This window comes from Astatotilapia calliptera, chromosome 7, assembly GCF_964374335.1.
Source record: "Astatotilapia calliptera chromosome 7, fAstCal68.1, whole genome shotgun sequence".
NCBI lineage: Eukaryota > Metazoa > Chordata > Actinopteri > Cichliformes > Cichlidae > Astatotilapia > Astatotilapia calliptera.
In genome coordinates this window covers 51,916,908-51,928,273 of record NC_137428.1, presented here as the reverse complement: position 1 = coordinate 51,928,273, position 11,366 = coordinate 51,916,908, and the positions used below count along the sequence as shown (strand labels likewise).

Here is an 11,366-nt window from a genome sequence, read left to right as displayed (position 1 = left end):
AAATATGACAAATATCACAAGAAACTCAGTGTCGGGATGTGAGGATTTTCTATTTTGCTTTTGTTTATCATTTCTAACCTAATTTTTAAGGGTTTTGGACTGATATTCTGAAAAATCAGATCATCTCAAGATGCCACCTTGAGACTTTCTGATAATATTTAAATTGAGATGTAAATGATGAATCCAAAAAACCCAGTGCAATCTGGCAAGAAATCAAAGAGGCATGTAATGTTTAGAACTAAACCTAAACAAGACCGAGAAGAATACAAACTCCAAGCTTTACTAAGTCTTAGCCTAAATAAAGAGTCGGGATTGCCAAGTTATTGCAATTCATCATCAGAGGAACACGACTGTCTCTGTCAGATTCTGCAGCAACATTTCACTCGTGACCGAAGTTCTGGTCTGGCTGACAGCGTCATCCATCGACCCATGCTGCTAACACGGCTCAGGATCAGGAGACTAGCAGAGCCAATAGAAATCCAAGGTAACATGAAAGGGGATGAATCTATCAAGTTCACATACTTCTCTGAATTCCAGGACCTTTTGACCAGTGTGAGCATGTCCTTGTTGAGGTTGGCTCCAGGACCCTCAACTGCCTTTACCCCAGTCGTTCCTCTCAGGATTAGCTTTGCTATGATTTGGCGCTGATTCTCACTGGCCTCTGGAATGCGACGGATGACGGATCTATTTTCCTACATTGTTTCACCTGCTCTAAATGGAACCACATGCTGCACAAGACCGCCTCTCCTTTGTCTGTAATTGGAAGCACATGCACTCTGAAGTCAAAAGTAAAGCGAAGCCGACACAGCCGACAAGGCTCCCTTCCTCTGCTCCCGCCCCACATCCCCTCCCTTTGGGTCTCGGGTGCCACTTTTTGGTCCAGGCCAAGTGGGAGAGCACTTATTGAACTAACTGACCTGGCATTACACGTCAGACTCAGTTCAGTGGGACGACTGTATCACATGTCCTTTGTGGCACTCGAACCTAAGACTTAAATGTGAGTGACAGTTACGAGTTTGCTGAGGAGGGAGACCTTGACATTGGGTCTGACATGTTTTCAGAACACAAGCAGCATACTGTACTATTCATTGGCTACGGTCTGTGATGTCTAAACGGGACAGGCCATGGATGCAAGAAACAAGCATCATCAGCTCTTACATAATGTCTTTGTGTCAGAACAGGATTGCATAAGAGAGGAATTTATGATATTTGCTGAAATCAAAAGTCACAATGATGCAGCATATCTATCACAAATGTAAGGGGACAAAAACAGCACTCTGTATTGCACATAAAGCTCTTTGGCAAGTCTAAAGCCAGGTTTTTTTTAATGATTTAAAAATAAATAGCTCCAACACAAGGAATAGACAAATATATATAGATTCAAATTATTGGCACCTTTGCAAAAACATGAAGGTTTAAAAATGAAGGTTTAAATATTTTCCTCCTTCACACAAAATCACAAAGGTCTGCAGACAGCACTGTGACTATTCCAACTTCAGTTGGATGTTTAACACTAAGTTGAAAGAACTGCTTTCACACCTCACCATCTCAGGTTGAGATTTGCCTCCAATATTTGGAATATTACAGGAGAACATAAGGCCTTGACAGGGATTTTTAAAAAGAATCAAAGACCAGGTAGCTGTTCGCATGGTCCCCCATTTTAGAGTTTAAAACTTAACATAATAAAAAACTTTGAAATTCTAGATTGATCTTAAAACTGGCTGTATACACTTCAGGTTAAACTCGGGGGTATGTAATTGGCCTCACTGCCCTGAAAGCTGGTACGACCCCCCCCCCCCCCTTCTGCAACCAAAACAGTAATTTGCACCCTGTTGCATGTACTGGGCTTGTTTAGCAACTTTGGTGCCAAGATTAGTGCAAACCTCTCAATTTAAATGAATAAGATTGTTAGAACTGATAGCTGGCTTTAATGATTTTGTCTCTTTGTAGATCTCAAAGAAGCTGCAGAGGCCTTGAGGGCGGGAAGACATACCTCTCATTTTTCATGGCTATTACAGAGGGAAAGATTTTAGACAAAAGTACTGTGAGAGTGCACAAGATTTTTGCTGCTGTTGCCACAATTGAAGCTAACGCTGTGCAGCAGTGACATCTACTGGTAAAAAGGATGAATTACAAATACAATTTCAAATAGGTGGCAAAGTAATATTTTTTTTGTCTGAATAATAATTCAGCAGTGCCAAAACAGTGCATAATATTTAATCGAATATGGCTGTTTACTGCATTTGTCCTTTAAGATAAGGGAGACTTTGAAAGGAGACAAGTCTAATGGACCATTTTACTAATAAATCACTGTCTTCGTTTTTATTGAGGATCACAAAAAAACAGTCAAAGAAAGAAAAGGAATTAAAAATTCTAAGGTTTTATATATCAGGACAAGTGTGAGGACCTCAGTTAAAGAAGACGTTTTTGCAGCTTCCTGGAACATTCAGGAGTTCATTAACACAGTGCCAAGGTGGAAAACAGCAGGAATGACTTTAAGCAACCAACTGCTGCTCTCCATCAGTCTTGTAGGGTTATAAGGTGATTTTCAAACAATTTGAAGTCCATCATTCTACAGTGAGAAAGATTATTCACACTTGAAGAACATTCAGAACAATTGCAAATGTTGCCAGGAGCAGACAGCTGAGCAAATTCACCCCAAGGTCAGACCATGCAATGCAACGAATGAAACGAAATGAAGCTGCAAAAAAAAAGAAAAATATCAAAGGCTACATCTCAGTTTCTACAGGCTTGCTCTCCCTGGTGGCCCTATACACATCTTAAGATATCCTTTCTTCATGAATTTGTTTATAACATACTGTACTATGTCCATCGTCTATGCCGTGAGCCAAAATAGTTGTAACAACGAACCAATGTTTGGTCCTGTGCAGCTGCTCAGTGGCTATGAGAACAAAAAATGGTCAAATTAAATATACTTAAAAAACACTTGATTTTCAAGTGTGCCATTGATGCTGTTGCTATCCTCTACTGCCCTGCTGTGCAAAGCACAAAGAAAATGAAGAGGCTGTTGCAGCAAAATTAAATTAACACTGTTAGGTCCAGGGTTAGGTCTGATGCTAGCCTTATGCGATTTAGAGAAATTTAAAAAATGACATTTTTGGAATAAATGTCAATAGTTTTTGTGTGTCACTTAGTGCTCTATGATTGCCAAGGCAAAAAGGATATATTTTGATACCACAAGGTTAGACTTTAGGCATGTTAGAGTTGCAGTTGGGTTGCAGTTTAGAAGTTGTGATTATGATTTGTCAGAGGTATTTCTTTTAATATTCACAATATATCAAAAATGCATTTTGAATTTCTCTTTGATATTTGGGCTGATTGGGGCCCAATGAATGTAAAAACAAAGAATTACCAGATTTTTTTTCACCTTATTTTTGTTTTTAAGAAAAATAAGAGCCACAAATGAGGATACTCATTTAAAATTTTGATAGAACAGTGGCAGTATAATGTCCTCGTCAGTGGATATCAGGCCCTTGTAGAGCAAAATTGAGTATTTTGGTCTAAATAACCCAAAATGTGATGTCCACATATGTGGATGCCAGGTCCTAGGCGGATAATATTTCCTTTTTTAAACAAGCAAGTAGGTGTGAGTAATTATGCTATGAAGTGAAAGGCAGATGCCAGTGTTTACTAAAAAATGTAAGCTTGAGAAAGAACAGCTGCTATTTCATGGTGGGCCAGATGCACAGATGATATGATTAAGGACCTGCTCTCAATCACGTACCTCTCACTGTTCACACAGAGTCAGATCTCTATCTGTGCGTGATACATATACATGATTACCTCAACACAAAGACGGGAGCAATTTTGTTCAAACCTTTTTGTTGTGTTTGATGTTGGTGTTCTGTTGAGTGGGACGTTTCACTCAGCTTGTTCACTTATATTACCAAATACAGACTACGGTATTTTTTTTTCTCCTGTCTCTCATGGTGCCTAGTCTTGTAGGTGGCCTTGCTTTTAATTGTCAGTGCTGAGATTTCTCTGACTGAAATTCTAGTCTCAGAACAATTTAAGTACTGAATAGATTTTTTTTATTTGATTTCGTTCATCTTAAAGTTAAAAAATGCAAGGTAATTAGTCTGTGACGTAACACAAAGGACACATTTTTCAATAGACAGAGTTCGAAAGTTCAGTAAATACTAGAACTTATCATTTTTGCCCTTTGTAATTTGGAAGAAATAACTCTTTAGCAGAGCTTGTGTAACAAAGTATTTCAGCTAACACTGCATGTCACAGAGAACCACATCTGCTTCTTTGGGATGTTTTATATGTGAATGAAGGCTATTATGTATATGACAATATATGAGAAAAATGGAATATATGATAAAAAAAAAAAATTATTCCTATGTGAGTCAGTCCTATATGCTGCAGATATATGTCCCTTGATTACTTATTAGGGAAGTTCTGTTTTTTTCTTTTTCACGCACAGCTTATATTTTCTAATTTCTGCACCGGGAGCAGAACATGATATGTGATCAGTGGAGAGGCTCAAACTGTTTGCATGCAGTAGAAGAGGGGACAGTGAACCCAGCCTGCTCTTCTTTACCTCTCCTCATGCGATCTCAGCACAGCCAATTATCAAGATGAACTTGCAATTGATCTTATTGCACAAAGGCCCACGGCAGTTAGCAAATCTTATTCTATTTCTTCATGTCTGGAATATTTACTAAGAACACTTTTAATCCCTCAAGTCTGAAACCTATTGATTACAGGAGGCAGATACGTTCCAGCAAAGACCACAATCAATAAACACAGCTGTGTGCGGACGATATAAAAGTCTTTAATTGTTGATAATTCAATCAGAAAATTGTGGATTTGTTGCACAGAGGCAGTCACATTTTTTTAATCTTCAGCATCATTGATAGATTAGGTTTAGAAAGGAGTGATGAGTAAATATTATTTTTGCGTGAAAGACAGACATGATAAATATCCCATAAAATGTTTTTTAAGCATAGAACATCATTGAACAACCCAAGAACCTCACTTATTACCTCTTGATTCATAAAATTTTACAGTGGTCAAAACCATGAAGTGACATTGGTGGGGGGGTGGAGGGTTTTCTATGACTACTTTAGGTCTTTTCTAGTGTTGGAATAAATAAATTATTTAACAGCTACTTTGACTCCAGGTGGTGTCCAGAATTTTCAGCATCATTATACAACTAAACCGTAAGAATTTTATTTAATACACAAAAGGAATAGTATTACAGTTTGAAGAAAGGCATTTCATTCCTTTCTTGCTTGTATCAACAGACGTGTCCTTTTAAATCTTACTTTTGATGTTACGTGTTAAATGGTGACCTTTAAAGATAGGCTGTTTCCAAAGTTTACGCTAAGCTAACAGGTTGCTGGTAGCTAGCTTTGCTTAGCATTTAACATCCATAGCAGTTCCTCCCCCCAAAAATCTTCTATAAGCACAGCCCACCCCTACTACATTCAACACGCTGTACTGCAGCAACTACAGCAGCATTTTAATGTAGAGGACATCAGACGGTTATATTCATCCACATTCTGCCCCCTTGTCCCTGTTAAGCTAACTGAATAGGGCAAAGGCAGTGACATTCATCATATACAGGAGGAACAACCATAAAGGGCAACGTGAGGCTGATAGAAGAGGGAGAGGCAGGCAGCACAACACGCTGTAAAAGCCAAAGGCCACCGGTGGGGACAGCAGTAGGGAAAAAATGTAGACATCAAAGAAAAGGGACAGCAAAAATGCAACGTCTCAGGTGGGTTTGCTGATCAAATTTATGATCTGGCACTGTAGGCACACTTCAGCTCCTTTTATTATTTGCCATTAACTACAAAGTACATGAAGCAGCTCTTTGTATCTGCAGTATAATCTGTCTCTACAACAGGTGAACAATGCACACACTGCAACAATGTGAGTAGACAAATGGCTCGCAATTAAAAGACACTACATGAAATCCCTTGGTATCAGCTCGACTGATAACTGGCGACGCAGCTTGGCAGCTAGTGGGCGTCGATGTGAAGCGCCACCCGCAAGAAAAACTGATCAAACAGTAAACAGTAAGCTTGTGTGCTGGCAGGGTGAAACAAGTCCTCATTTTTATGAGGCTGGTCAGTTGAGGCCGTCAGAGCTACACAGACAGGCGTATAAAGAGCTTTGTGTAGCTCAGACAGAACATCTCTTGAATCTCAAGTGTTTAAAGTTGGCCTATTTCCACCCTCCCCTAAAGTCTTGGTCAGTGGAAGATGTTGTACATTCATTAGAGGAGAGAACTGTCAAGAGTCTGGCTGACAAATGACCTTAGACCTTAATGCTCGACCAGCTGTAATGTGTTTTTTCTTTTCTGGGAACATCGTAGTGCTTGATGAGGTTTTACTGTTAAAGTATAAGGCTGATTATATTGTGTATTTTTTTCTCGAGGTCAACAAACTTCACAAATGGACCGATCCCAACAACGAATTGATCTACTAATACACCATCTATTAGAATTCATTTGTTCCTGCAATGCCCAAGTTCTTTAAAAAGAAATCTCTTAACAATATGGTGGAGAAACACATAGACCCTGCCTACACTTGATTATAAATTGCACCTTCTGCGATCAAATTACACACGGACAGTGCTAAAGATAAAGAACAATCAATATCATGCAATCTGATCCACTTACTCAAAGCGCTTTCTGTGTTGGTTTGAGCCACATATTTATTGTAAGGTCAATGCTTTCATTTTCTGAATTGCCTAAAACAAGAAACAACCTGGAAAATTGTTATGAAGCATTGTCCTTGTTGCAGACAGAACATTTCCTTCATTTTGTCTCACAAATTACAATATCAATAGCCGGAATAACTCGTACACAAATATTAGTTCTTGTTCTCTTTGCTGACCTAAAGTAAATCTGGCACTTGAGTGGGAATGAAACATCTGTGTTCAACAGTAGCAAAGACAGCTGGAGACACATGATTGTCACAGATTCGCAGATATAAAACAGCAACGTGTCTCTGTAGTCCAATCTTGATCCAATCGCCTGAGAAGCATTTTAGCATTAAGTGTGAACAGGGTCGCAGAGTTTATCTCAACCTTAGAGTGGACTGAGCAAAGCCTAAGTTAGACACAAGAATCTTTGATTTCATTTTTTTTTCCATTAGGACTTGTTGACAGTCTAAAAAAATACATAATAACACATTTCATATAAAGATAACAAAAAGCAAACAAACATAAAACAACTATGCTTATACAGTATAAAGGAGAATTATGATAAATTCAATGGAGTTGCTACAACGGCAGTTTCACAAAAGAGAAAAGAATTCACTTTTTTGGGCGGCTGTCTCTATTCTTCACATTTTTTTGTTATTTTTATTTTTTTTTGCAAATGAATATGAACTATTAAGACGTGTTTTTTTTTCTCTTTTTTCAGTTGAGTGTAACATACATGGATGTTGTGAGATTTGAAGAAACTGTGTCAGTTCTACATCTGGAGCGAAATTATTATAAGAATTATGTGAATGAGCCAAAGGCAGTATAAACAGGGGGAACAGGAAAATACAATCCTGCAGACAATTGAGAAGGACGCAAAGAGAGAGAGAGAGACGGGTGGACGGGGAGAGCTCCTCTAAGTATCATGACTCATATGTTGTGGTTACATAATCAGTCTGGGGCCAAGATAAGTGATAACATCAGGTACGACCTGCCTGCTGCACTCGGGACATTTAGGAACATCATCTGTGAAACCCTCGACTTGACTCATCGCTGTTATTAACATTTAGAGCCATTGTTAAAATCAGTGTCATTTCAGACTTTTCTGTTGCAGCAGCAGGACCCTGATTGCAATCAGCACTATTTTCAACAACACTGAGATGTTCCATTATTATACATTAACAGGAATGTGCTTGCTGCTTTTGCGTGTGTGTGTGTGTGTGTGTGTGTGTGTGTGTGTGTGTGTGTGTGTGTGTGTGTGTGTGTGTGTGTGTGTGTGTGTGTGTGTGTGTGTGTGTGTAACTCTGGTTTATCTCTGTCTCTCTATAACTCTATCCCTGCCACACAATGAATCATTGATGGCGTTTTAGAGAAATAACTGAGCAGTGATTATTATTGCAGAGGGCTGTTGGGAGTGTGTCAGCCCCCACCCAGTTATTTAGTAAGTTGGCTGGATCATCTGTCTCCTCCTGAGAAAGAGAAATTTCCAGTGAATTGACCGAGAAATCCAGATGACTGTCGATAAGTCCGGTGCCGCTGTCCATAGCTGCTAGTCCCAGATTGAGTGCTTTCCTAGTATTTGCAAAGTAAAGGGCGATGATACAATCCACTTGCAGGCCTCTGATGTGCACCTCTGTTTCACTTTGCCACCCATTACTCTGTGAGGGAACATCCCCCCAGCCCCTGTAGGCCGTCCACATCTTCATAGAGTACTAGTGCCTGAGACTTTATTCAGTCTGTGGTGGGGCAGAATCAGAGGGCTTACATGCTCTTTGCTTGTAATGTGACTGTTTGTACGTAAATTAATATGCAGGATCCTGTCGAGATGAGAGAAAAAAATGGAGTCAGCGGCCTTCACATGAGTCTTTTGCACTGAATAAGCAATGTTAAAAGCCGAACAAACAGGCTTCATATTTCAGGTACCTCTTGTGCGTTTCCTTGAATGGTTGCTAGTCTGCAAGAAGGAAGAAACAACTGAGTCAGTGTTCAGATATTTATAGGACAATTATTTGACAAAATTTTTTTTATTCTTCTCTGGTGTTTTTGTCTCACAGTCAAGACTGTGTTGAAAAACACCCACACACTCCACCCAGCAGTTTGAACATCTTGGCTTCAATAAAAACAAGAGCCAATACTTCTCATGCCAGAGGATACAAAACTGAATCAATCCATTATTATATTTAACCTCAATGAGCACAAGGACATGTATGCGAGAAGAAAGCCCTCAGGGCCGCAAAACGCAAGAGCGATGTGAGTTTACTCTAAACTCTTAATTCAGGAGGCATGGCAGTTTATCACTTATATTTCTCCATCAGAAAGTCATTTACATACATAAAGACGTTTTACTTTGTAAACAGAGAAAATGAATAACATTTAAAATATGCACAAAAATGTGGCTCTCTGTAAAGCCCATGTTGATTAAAAATACAATTTTTGGACAGAATAATTGTCGTCAACTATATTTAACTTTGCAAATATCAGTACCCTGTTGGGTATAGCAAAGTAAATGTTTCTCATTAATATTCAGTAAAAATAAAGGTCAAATAAAACCGAAGACGCTGCTGGCAACGTGGTTCCACGTGGTGGTGTGGTTTCATGTGGTGAGATGCCTGAGAGGCTGCCAGATGTCAGCGGTATAACAGTTCACTGTTCGCCACACTGAGTTCTGCTTCTAAATGTGAGAGATTCGTGTACGTAATGCGTGCTGCAGTTCACCTTTACGTGTAGCTTTGGACTGGCTGGCAGCCACAGTCGTTAGGTCTGCTGGCAAACCTACATACACACCACCATAGTTCCTGAGAGGAGAGAGGAGGAGAGGTTTTAAAGACCAAGTAGCAATTAAAAACCATAGATGGCATTGATTTTTGTTTTAGTGGATGTTTTTAATAGCATTACCAGTATCCCATCAAACTTACAGACCTCTAAATGAAATTCATTTATCATTTTATTCATTTATTTTTTGAGTTATTGTTCATTTACTTGTTTAAACCTTGCACTTTATTATGAGAATACTGCAAAACAAACTATTTGACATTTTTGCGATCAAAAATTTCAAGTATATTTCATTTCAAGTATAGCCGTCTTAGCAAAGTGCACTCAAGGGCGCTGCAAAGTACCTTCTTTTCTCATCTTCTGCTGAGGGATCTTCTGTCCTGATTGAGAGAATGGGCACAGGTCAGGTCATATGGGAGCAGAGAGGAAATAAAAAAAAATCACAAATATACAAAATAGAGAGAAAGTGCAAACATTGTTCTTTTGCTTAGCCTCAGAAATCTTCAGTATGCTGCTCAAGCCCTGTAGGGAATACTTCTCTGTCAGGAACTTCTATAGACCAAACCTTCAGTTTTATTTCAGGCCTGCTGAACAACAAACTTAAAGTGGTCTCAGGTTTGATGTGGTGGCTGAGCATTAAGATCAAACATGGTAACAACATGAAGCCGATGTGAAGGTTTATTCACTGTGTGCACTATCCCTATGCAAGCCAAGCTGTATCACACTTTTCAGTTTTGTGAGTATATTATTCCCTTAACAGTGTGTCTTGCTCTGTGAGTGTGTGTGCATGAGCTTTTGTGTGGTAGTTTGCTGTGTAGTACAGACATAGATAGCTGTGATTAGCTTCACTGAGTCAATGCTTTACCGTCAGCTCTCATGGGTCCTGTGCTGGCTGTTCAGATGGCTATGAAGGGGAATACACACACTTACACACACAAACACAAACTACAATAAAGCACAAACACACATACACAGTGTTTCCAGGAAATGCTTTGGAAAAAGCTGCCCCTCCCAAAGCTTTTTACTGTATTCTAGATAGCAAAGAAAAGTATATCTTCTGTATTTCAATTAGAATTTAAAAAAAAAAACAAAACAAAGAACAGAACACAAAACTACTTGGGAGCCAAAATAAATTATTTTTAACCAAAAGTATATACAACAAAAGCAGAGTGGTTCGTCTGAAATTAAAATATTTCTGTCACTGTCAACTGGGACAATCCACTACGCAGGAGTATTAGGGCCACATTAGAGGGAAAAATCATTTTAAGAATAAAGTCGTAATTCTATTTTGAGAAAAAAAGTCCAGATTACAGTTATTGTTTGACGACAAACTGTCAAATGTGCTATAAACCTCTACAAAATGCCTTGTGTAAATGACCTAATGAAACAAACTGATCAGCTGTCTTGTGATACAACGTGCATCCTCTTTATTGCACAACGGTGTAACCAACCATACTTTACATTATGCTGCCTAAGATTTTGTTAACTGTTCATCTTTGACTGTAGGAGGAACCCACACAAAAACAGGGAGAACATGTGAAGTCAACACAAAAGGCTCCAGCCAGATGGCAGAGTCAATCTCAGGACCTTATTGTTGTGAGACAACATTGCTAACTACCACACCACTGTGGTGCCCAACTTCACATGTCACATGTAAATCTCCAAAGGTTGATTCTGTTCATCTGGACGTAGCGTTTTCAGTGGGAGACACGCTTTGTCACTCATCCAAGTGACTTCTTCAGTCTCAGCTGACTGCAGGGTTCCCTAATCTTATAAACAGTCAGCTGAGACTGAAGAAGTCACTTGGATGAGTGACAAAACGTGTCTCCCACTGAAAACGTTACGTCCAGATGAACAGAATCAACCTTTGGAAATTTTCTTACCTGTAAGATTGAGCATGCATCAAGACACGT

General features: G+C 39.1%; 1 non-coding gene across 1 annotated transcript; it reads right to left on the bottom strand.

Moving 5' to 3' along the window:
* Positions 1–4,781: 4,781 nt before the first annotated feature.
* Positions 4,782–11,160, bottom strand: LOC113026499 (uncharacterized). Its single transcript, XR_013910592.1, has 4 exons — positions 9,798–11,160; positions 9,397–9,476; positions 8,605–8,635; positions 4,782–8,498 (listed from the first exon to the last, which is right to left on the bottom strand). It is a non-coding gene; the product is annotated as an uncharacterized LOC113026499 (transcript).
* Positions 11,161–11,366: the final 206 nt, after the last annotated feature.